This window comes from Phalacrocorax carbo, chromosome W (genome assembly GCF_963921805.1).
Source record: "Phalacrocorax carbo chromosome W, bPhaCar2.1, whole genome shotgun sequence".
Lineage (NCBI taxonomy): Eukaryota > Metazoa > Chordata > Aves > Suliformes > Phalacrocoracidae > Phalacrocorax > Phalacrocorax carbo.
Window position 1 is genome coordinate 3,182,872 of NC_087547.1, and position 9,956 is coordinate 3,192,827.

Here is a 9,956-nt window from a genome sequence, read left to right on the forward strand (position 1 = left end):
AAACTGCGTTGCATTAGCAGAAAGAGCAGCCTTCATTAGTGTAATTGGGCAGCCATGAAAATTCAGGCATGAACATGAGGACAACAGATGAGGACAGCAGGCCCTTCACTGCCTGTAGCTGTGCACAGGCACAAGGAAGGAAAGAGGAGGAGGAGAATGCCTAAGCCCTCAGCCCATGGATAGCTCCAGGGAGAAAATGCAGTATCTGGCCCGCCTATATGGCTATGATTTTCCTCTTGCCCTGGTAACATTACTACACTGGGGATCTCCATTGGGCTGGCCACATGAGCAGCCCAGTGAGGGCTATCACTTAGCAGCTTCTGCTCAAAGGTACGCTATTGCTGTGCAGGTAAAAAGCACCACTACCTGTGGTCAGTGTCATCCCATCAATTTCTCTTCTGGGTCCTCCAACTGTCAAACCTCTTCCTCCCAGCGGCAGCTGCAGCCTCCTGTGCCGAGTCCCTCAGGCTGTGCCACTCTGGCTGAAAAAGAGGAAGATTTTAGTTTCCTGGACAACCTCTTCCTGAATGCAGTCACAGAGCTCTCTGACAGAGCTCACCCAACATCAGGAGAGGAGCAAGAGCTGAGCGCTCACTCTGTGATGTCTTGGAAGGGACAGGGTTTGTATGGTGAATACCTGAAGCAGGCTGAGAGGTCTTGGTTTGAGGCGTGGGCCACCAAGGGGAGGAAACTACACCATGCTGATTGTGAAGTACAGGTTAAAAATTGCTGTTGGTTTCTGTAGTTTGCCGTGCTCTGCAGTGATTAGAGAGGTTTTGCCTGGAGACTTGTTATTAAAACCCTGGCCTTGACTGTTATCGGTTATTTAGGTCTTGCATGGAAGCCATTACTGTACTTCAGCTACCACCTCATGGAGGCAATTAGCAATTATACCTTCTCCTCTGAGAGGTTTTTTATGGAGGAAATACAAAATGGCACCTTAGCTACCATCTTCTATATGCCTCCTCCTTCATTACAACAACTTTTCAGTATCTTGAATATCCTTGGGTGGTTAAGAGATACCTGTTGGTATTGCTTTGGCAGACCGTTTCAGTTCTGTCTCAGGTTAATAAGCAATTTAAGAATATCATCCAGAGATCTGCCCCAAAGCTCGATAGCTATGTGTTGCAGGGTATACGGGATAGCATGGGCAAAAGCCTAAGACAGTGGCCACCCCCAGTGTTGTGGGACTTCACCCCTGAACAAGTGCAGAATCCTGAAAAATGAGTAGAATATTTGGAGGAAGTATGTTGTCACCCTGGCAATTCCAGAGAGATACAAATCACTGCAGTGTGCTGGGGCCTGGCCCATGCCTATCGAGCCCTGTTTAACACTGTTCAGCAACCCAAAAGGGACAAGAAGGCCTCTGGATCTAAAAAGACAAAGATGAGGGAAGTGACAAGCACTGGGGCCACTCAAACCGCCATGACAGACACTGCGGCTTCTCCAACCCTGGTGACAAGTGTTGCAGCTGAATCCGAGGACCAACCTGTGCCAGTATCAGTCGCCCCTATACACAAGAAGAAATGCTGGAAGAGGAAGTAAACTCGTTTAGAAAGAGATGATGAAGAACCAGGGCCATCACTAGGAGAGGAGGAGGAAGAGGAAGAACCCGTACAAGAAACGGAAACTAGCCGATCCCTATCCTTGAGTGAGTTGTGGGATATGCAAAAAGATTTCTTCCGTCCTTCAGGTGAGCACATTGTCACCTGGCTTCTGCGATGCTGGGATAACGAGGTGTCAAAGGTTTTAGCTGGGATAGAGTTAATTTTCTTCACTCTAGCTGGCATAGTGCTGTGCTTTGAAATTAGCATGGAAAAAAAAAACCTGTTGAGATAACACACAGATGTTTGGGCTGTTGCTGGGTAGCGCTTGTACTAGTCAAGGACATTTCTAGCTTCCCATGCTCTGCTGGGTGCACAAGAAGCCGGGAGGGGAGGGGGCACAGCTAAGAGAGCGGATTCAAAGTGACCAAAGGGATATTCCATATCATGTAACGTCATGCCCAGTATGTTACCTGGGAGGAGCTGGCCGGTGGAGGAGGGAGCAATCGCAGCTTGGGGATGGGCAGAGTCGGTCGGCGGGTGGTGAGCGGTTGTATCGTTTGTGTTTCTGTGGTTTTTTTTCCCTTTTTTTCCCTTTCCCTTCCTCTTCCATTTTATTATCATAATCATTGGTACTATTATTATCATTTTACTGTAATCGTTATACTGTGCTTATCTCAACCCACAAGTTCCTTTGCTCGTCCGGTTCTCTTCCCCATCCCACAGGTGTGTGGGGGAGAACGAGCGGGAGGCTGCGTGGTGTTCAGTTGCCAGCAGAGGCTGAGCCACGACAGTTTATTTTTGGCACCCAACGTGGGGCACGAAGGGTTTGAGATAATAACAGTTGCTGGTCACAGCATTGATTCATCTGCTCGCAGTATTAGTTTGTCCACTCTTTACCATGCCGATTGTAAAGTACATGCTAAAACTTGCTGTTAGTTTTGTCAGTTTGCTGTGCTCTGCAGTGATTAGAGATGTTTTGCCTAGGAGACTTGTTATTAAAACACTGGCCTTGACTGTTATCGGTTATTTAGGTCTTGCATGGAAGCCATTACTGTACTTCAGCTACCACCTCATGGAGGCAATTAGCAATTATACCTCCTCCTCTGAGAAGTTTTTTATGGAGGAAATACAGAATGGCACCATAGCTGCCATCTTATATAATGTCTCCTCCTTGATTACAACTTTTCAGTATCTTGAACATCCTTGGGTAGTTAGGAGATACCTGTTGATATTGCTTTGGCAGATGGTTTCAGTTCTGTCTCAGGTTAATAAGCAACTTAAGAATATCATCCAGAGATCTGCCCCAAGGATCGACAGCTATGCGTGGCAGGGTATGTGGGATAGTATGGGCAAATGCCTAAGACGGTGGGCACCCCCAGTGTTGTGGGACTTCACCCCTGAACAAGTGCAGAATCCTGAAAAACTGGTAGAATATTTGGAGGAAGTCTGTTGTCACCCTGGCAATTCCAGAGAGGTACAAATCACTGCAATGTGCTGGGGTCTGGCTTATGCCTAATGAGCCCTATTTAACACTCTTCAGTACCCCCAAGGGAAAGAGAAGTAAGCTACTCCAAACCCCATGACAAGCACTGCGGCCACTCAAACCCCCACGACAGACACTGCAGCTACTCCAACCCCAGTGACGAGCAGTGCGGCAACTCAAACCCCCACGACAGATGCTGCAGCTGCTCCAACCCCAGTGACGAGCACTGCGGCCACTCAAACCCCCACGACAGATACTGCAGCTGCTCCAACCCCAGTGACGAGCACTGCGGCCACTCAAACCCCCACGACAGATACTGCAGCTGCTCCAACCCCAGTGCCAAGCATTGCAGCTAAACCAGAGGACCAACCTGTGCCAGTATCAGTCGCCCCTATACACAAGAAGAAATCATGGAAGAGAAGGTCAACTCGTTTAGAAAGAGATTACGAGGAACCAGGGACATCACGAGAAGAGGAGGAGGAAGAGGAAGAACCCGTACAAGAAATGGAAACTAGCCAATCCCTATCCTTGAGTGAGTTGCGGGATATACGGAAAGATTTTGGGCGTCATTCAGGTGAGCACATTGTCACCTGGCTTATCCAATGCTGGGATAATGGGGCCAGTAGTCTGGAATTAGAGGGGGACGAAGCCAAACAACTGGGATCCCTCTCTAGGAAAGGGGGCATTGACAAAGCACTTGGAAAAGGGACACAAGCCCTCAGCCTCTGGAGGCGACTCCTGTCCATGGTGAGAGAGAGATATCCCTTCAAAGAAGATATTGTATTTTGCCTAGGAATATGGATGACTATGGAGAAAGGTATCCAATACCTGAGGGAACTAGCCGTGCTTGAGGTGATTTATGGTGACCTGGACGATCAACAGTCCTCCAAAGATCCAGATGAAGCTGAGTGCACACGACCCATGTGGCCGAAGTCTGTATGGAGCACACCATCCTCGTATGCAAACTCATTGGCAGTGATGTCCTGGAAAGATGACGAGACACCAACGGTGGCTGAGTTGATTGATAAACTCCGGGAATATGAAGCGAATCTCTCTTCCTCGCTCACCTCTGCTGTTGAGAAACTGTCCCGAGAGTTCCAGCAACTCAAAGAAGATATGTCCTACTCCCCACCAGTACGGACCAGTATCTCAGCCATTAGGAGTAATCGTCCCTTGGCTCAAGAGAAGGGATACACACGACAGGGCACCCTATGGTTTTACCTGCGTGATCACGGAGAGGACATGAAGAAGTGGGATGGAAAACCTACCTCAGCCCTAGAGGCACGGGTACGTGAGCTGCAAGGGAGAACAATTACTCGGGGAGTTTCTCCAGGAGACCTGCTGCTCCAGTTTCCTGTAAGCAATTCTCCAGACAGAGGAGCAGAAGTGCTGATGTCCTGACTGATCTTAACAGAGACACTCATGATTCATATTTACTGGAAGTGAGTGATGAATACTATGATCATGACTAGAGGGGCCCTGCCACCAGCCAGGTGGAGGAAAGGGACAACCGACTTTACTGGACTGTGTGGATCCGATGGCCTGGCACTTCAGACCCACAGGAGTATGAAGCTTTAGTGGGTACTGGTACAGAGTGCATCGTAATGCCATCAGACTACATAGGGGTAGAATTCATGACTATTGCTAGAGTGACAGAGGGATCCCAAGAGTTAACTGTATTGGAGGCTTATTGAGTCTAACTGGGAATGAGTGGCCAAATCACCCCATTGTGACTGGCCCCGAGGCTCCGTGCATCCTTGGCATACACTCTCTCAGGAGAGGGTATTTCAAGGACCCAAAAGGTTACACGTGGGCTTTTAGTGTAGCTGCCTTGGAGACAGAGGAAATTAAACAGCTGTCTACCTTGCCCAGTCTCTCGAAGGACCCTTCTGTTGTGGGGTTGCTGAAGGTCAAAGAACAACAGGTGACGATCGCCACCACAACAGTGCACAGGCAGCAATATCGCAACAACCAAGGCTCTCTGATCCACATCCATGGGCTCATTCGTCAACTGGAGAGCCAAGGAGTGATCAGTAAAACCCACTCACCCTTTAACAGTCCCATATGGCCAGTGCCGAAGTCTAATGGAGAGTGGAGACTAACAGTAGACTACCGTGGCCTGAACAAAGTCACTCCACTGTTGAGTGCTGCTGTGCCAGACATGCTAGAACTTCAATATGAACTGGAGTCCAAGGCAGCCAAGTGGTATGCCACAATTGATATGCTAATGCTTTCTTCTCAATCCCTCTGGCTGCATAGTGCAGGCCACAGTTTGCTTTTACTTGGAGGGGTGTTCAGTAGATCTGGAAGCGACTGCCCCAGGGCTGGAAAAACAGTCCTAACATTTACATTGGACTGATTCAGACTGTACTGGTACAGGGAGAAGCTCTGGAACACCTTCAATACATTGATGACATCATTGTGTGGGGCAATACAGCAGAAGAAGTTTTTGAGAAAGGGAAGAAAATAGTTCAAATCCTCCTGAAAGCTGGTTTTGCCATAAAAAAAGTAAAGGGACCTGCACGAGAAATCCAGTTCTTGGGAATAAAATGACAAGATGGTCGTCGTCAGATCCCCAATGGATGTGATCAACAAGATAGCAGCCATGTCTCCACCAACCAGCAAAAACGAAACACAAGCTTTCTTGGGTGTTGTGGGTTTTTGGAGGATGCATATTTGAAATTACACTCTGATCGTAAACCCTCTCTATCAAGTGACCCGGAAAAAGAATGATTTCAAATGGGGCCCTGAGCAACAACAAGCCTTTGACCAGATTAAACGAGAAATAGTTCATGCAGTAGCTCTTGGGCCAGTCCGGGCAGGACAAGATATAAAAAATGTGCTCTACACTGCAGCCGGGGAGAATGGCCCTACCTGGAGCCTCTGGCAGAAAGCACATGGGGACACCCGAGGTCGACCCCTAGGGTTTTGGAGTCGGGGATACAGAGGGTCCGAAGCGTACTATACTCCAACTGAAAAAGTGATATTGGCAGCATATGAAGGGGTTCAAGCTGCTTCAGAAGTGGTTGGTACTGAGGCACAGTTGCTCCTGGTGCCCCGACTGCCAGTGCTGGGCTGGATGTTCAAAGGAAACATCCCCTCCACACACCATGCAACTGATGCTATGTGGAGTAAATGGGTTGCACTGATTACCCAGCGGGCTCGAGTAGGAAACCCCAGTCGCCCAGGAATCTTGGAAGCGATTATGGACAGGCCAGAAGGCAAAGATTTTGGAATATCACCAGAGGAGGAGGTGACACCTGCTGAAGAAGCCCCACTGTATAACACACTGCCAGAAAAGGAGAAGCAGTATGCCCTGTTCACTGATGGGTCCTGTCACCTTGTGGGAAAGCACCGGTGATGGAAGGCTGCTGTATGGAGTCCTACACGACAAGTTGCAGATACTGTTGAAGGAGAAGGTGAATCATGCCAGTTCTCAGAGGTAAAGGCCATCCAGCTGGCCTTAGACATTGCTGAACGGGAAAAGTGGCCAGTGCTCTATCTCTATACTGACTCCTGGATGGTGGCGAATGCCCTGTTGGGCTGGTTACAGCAGTGGAAGCAAAGCAACTGGCAGCGCAGAGGCAAACCCATCTGGGCTGCCACATTGTGGCAAGATATTGCTGCCCGGGTAGAGAACCTGGTTGTAAAGGTATGTCAGGTGGAGGCTCACGTCCCCAAGAGTCAGGCCACTGAAGAACATCGAAACAACCAGCAGGTAGATCAGGCTGCCAAGACTGAAGTGGCTGAGGTGGATCTGGACTGGCAACATAAGAGTGAACTATTTCTATCTCATTGGGCCCATGACACCTCAGGCCATCAAGGGAGAGATGCAACATAAAGATGGGCTCATGATCGAGGGGTGGACTTGACCATGGACGCTATTGTGCAGGTTATCCATGAATGTGAAACGTGCCCTGCAATCAAGCAAGCGAAGCGGGTAAAGCCTCTGTGGTATGGGGGACTATGGCTGAAGTATAAATATGGGGAGGCCTGGCAAATTGACTATATTACACTCCCACAGACCCGCCAAGGCAAGCGCCATGTTCTCACCATGGTAGAAGCAACCACCGGCTGGCTGGAAACATAGCCTGTCCCCCATACCACCACCTGGAACACTGTCCTGAGTCTGGAAAACCAAGTCCTGTGGTGACATGGCACCCCAGAGAGAATTGAGTCAGACAATAGGACTCATTTCCGAAATAACCTCATAGACACCTGGGCCAAAGAGCATGGCATTGAGTGGGTGTATCACATCCCCTATCACGCACCAGCCTACGGGAAAACTGAATGGTACAATGGACTGTTAAAAACTACACTGAGAGCAATGGGGGGTGGAACATTCAAGCACTGGGATACACATTTAGCAAAAGCCACGTGGTTAGTCAACACGAGGGGATCTGCAAAGCCAGCTGGCCCTGCCCAGTCAGAATCCTTACATACTGTGGAAGGGGATAGAGTCCCTGTAGTGCACATAAAAAATATGTTGGGGAAAACAGTCTGGGTTATTCCTGCTTCAGGCAGAGACAAACCCACTCCTGGGATTGCGTTTTCTCAGGATCCTGGGTGCACTTGGTGGGTGATGCGGGAGGATGGAGGAGTCCGGTGTGTACCTCAGGGGGATTTAATTTTGGGTGAAAACAGCCAATGAACTGAATAATATGCTGTTAATTGCTGTATAATGTTGTATGTCATCACTACTATGGTTGCTATATGCCATATCAATGGAATGTTATCATGGTGGGAATTTCCCAATTAATAATAATAGCAAATGAACTTTCAATTGAACCGAGCGAAGAGCAGCAGTGAGACAACAAGAACTACCATTGCAGCGGTGATGGAGCAAGGACTGACAGCATGCAACAATCCAACGCCACACACACCACCTCTCTGAAAGACTCTTACAAGAGATGAAATCCAAAGTCATGGACTAAATGAACTCAAAGGACATTTCACAGGCATTTTACAGGGGTGGTCCATAGACTAGGGGAATGATAAATTAAAAATCTCTCTATATATATAGTTAAAGGATGAGAAGATTGATAGGGATTATTGAATTTGTACTGAATAGTATGGGACCTGAGCATGATGTAAACGATATGGAAGAAGGGGTGGATACTATCATGGTTTTAGCTGGGATAGAGTTAATTTTCTTCACTCTAGCTGGTATAGTGCTGTGCTTTGAAATTAGCATGGAAAAAAAACCTGTTGAGATAACACGCAGATGTTTGGGCTGTTGCTGGGTAGCGCTTGTACTAGTCAAGGACATTTCTAGCTTCCCATGCTCTGCTGGGTGCACAAGAAGCTGGGAGGGGAGGGGGCACAGCTAAGAGAGCGGATTCAAACTGACCAAAGGGATATTCCATATCATGTAACGTCATGCCCAGTATGTTACCTGGGAGGGGCTGGCTGGTGGAGGAGGGAGCAATCGCAGCTTGGGGACGGGCAGCGTCGGTCGGTGGGTGGTGAGCGGTTGTATCGTTTGTGTTTCCATGTTTTTTTTTCCGTTTTTTCCCTTTCCCTTCCTCTTCCATTTTATTATCATAATCATTAGTACTATTATTATCATTTTATTGTAATCATTAAACTGTGCTTATCTCAACCCAAAAGTTCTTTAGCTCGTCCGATTCTCTTCGCCATCCCACAGGTGTGTGGGGGGGAAGTGAGCGAGTGGCTGCATGGTGTTCAGTTGCCAGCTGAGGCTGAACCACAACACGGGGCCAGCAGTGTGGAATTAGAGGGGAAGGAAGCTAAACAACTGGAATCCCTTTCTAGGGAAGGGGGCATTGACAAAGCACTTGGAAAAGGGACACAAGCGCTTAGCCTCTGGAGGCGACTCCTGTCTGGTGAGAGAGAAAGGCAGCCCTTCAAGGAAGATATAGTATATCGCCTAGGAAAATGGATGACTATGGAGAAAGGTAACCAGTGTAGGGGAATAGACAGGGATCGGCGACCGGAAGATCACGGGATGTAACGGAAAGATAGACTCCTCCCCATAGGAGTGGCAGGAACAGGAACCGCAAGAGCTATATAAGCGTGTGACGCAGCCAAATAAACGGACATTTTGTATCCATCATGTTGATGTCTGTGCATCACTGTCCCCAGGGCGGGCAGAGCCCTGTGTCCCGGAGGTATGCGGCCCAAGATAAGTTCTCCCGTAGAAGCGTACAGCTACAAGTGGTGACCCCGACGTGATTAGCGGGGAGGCTTGGCAGGTTCGCCGGGGGGAAAGAGAGCTTGGGGCACGCAGGGGCGGGACGGGGAGCCGCAGGTCGGCGGGCGCGCCATGGATTCAGTCGTGAAGGTACTGAAGGGATTGGGGAAGGAATATGGTACTTCGATATCGAAGACGCCTACCTCAAAGGCCATCCAATGGATGATTACGCAGGGGCTCATACGAGGTCCCGCAGACATATTTGATACGGATAAGTGGGTGAGGATTAAAGAGGAGTTAGCCGAAAGGGCTATGATGGGGAAACCCCACTACATACAGGTCTGGGGAAAAATACACGGATTACTATTGAAAGCTCGGGATGATCAGGAGACGTGGCGGCAGGCGCGGCAGTGCCTGCACGGTGTTACGGGCGACAGTAGCCCGGAAAGAGACCCAGGAGGGGCGGTGGGGACGCAGACAGGGGCAAGCATCGCGGGGGATGGGAAAGAAGGGGAGAGTTCGGACGGAGTAGCCTGGCCAGCGACTCAGTCTGAGGCTCCCAAAGAGGTGGATCGGGAAGTGGCGGTGTTCCCTGTTGGGCCAACAGGGCCTTTTGAGTCCCCCCCCGCATACCCCTGGGATGATTTGGTACGCGCGCGGGAGGCCGCGCGCGGGGAGGGTGACGTGGCAGTAGACGCAGCGGGAGTGACGGAGCGGAAGGAGGAAGATGACCGGCGCCGGAAGCAGCGCCGGCAGCGGCACCGCCCTCTGC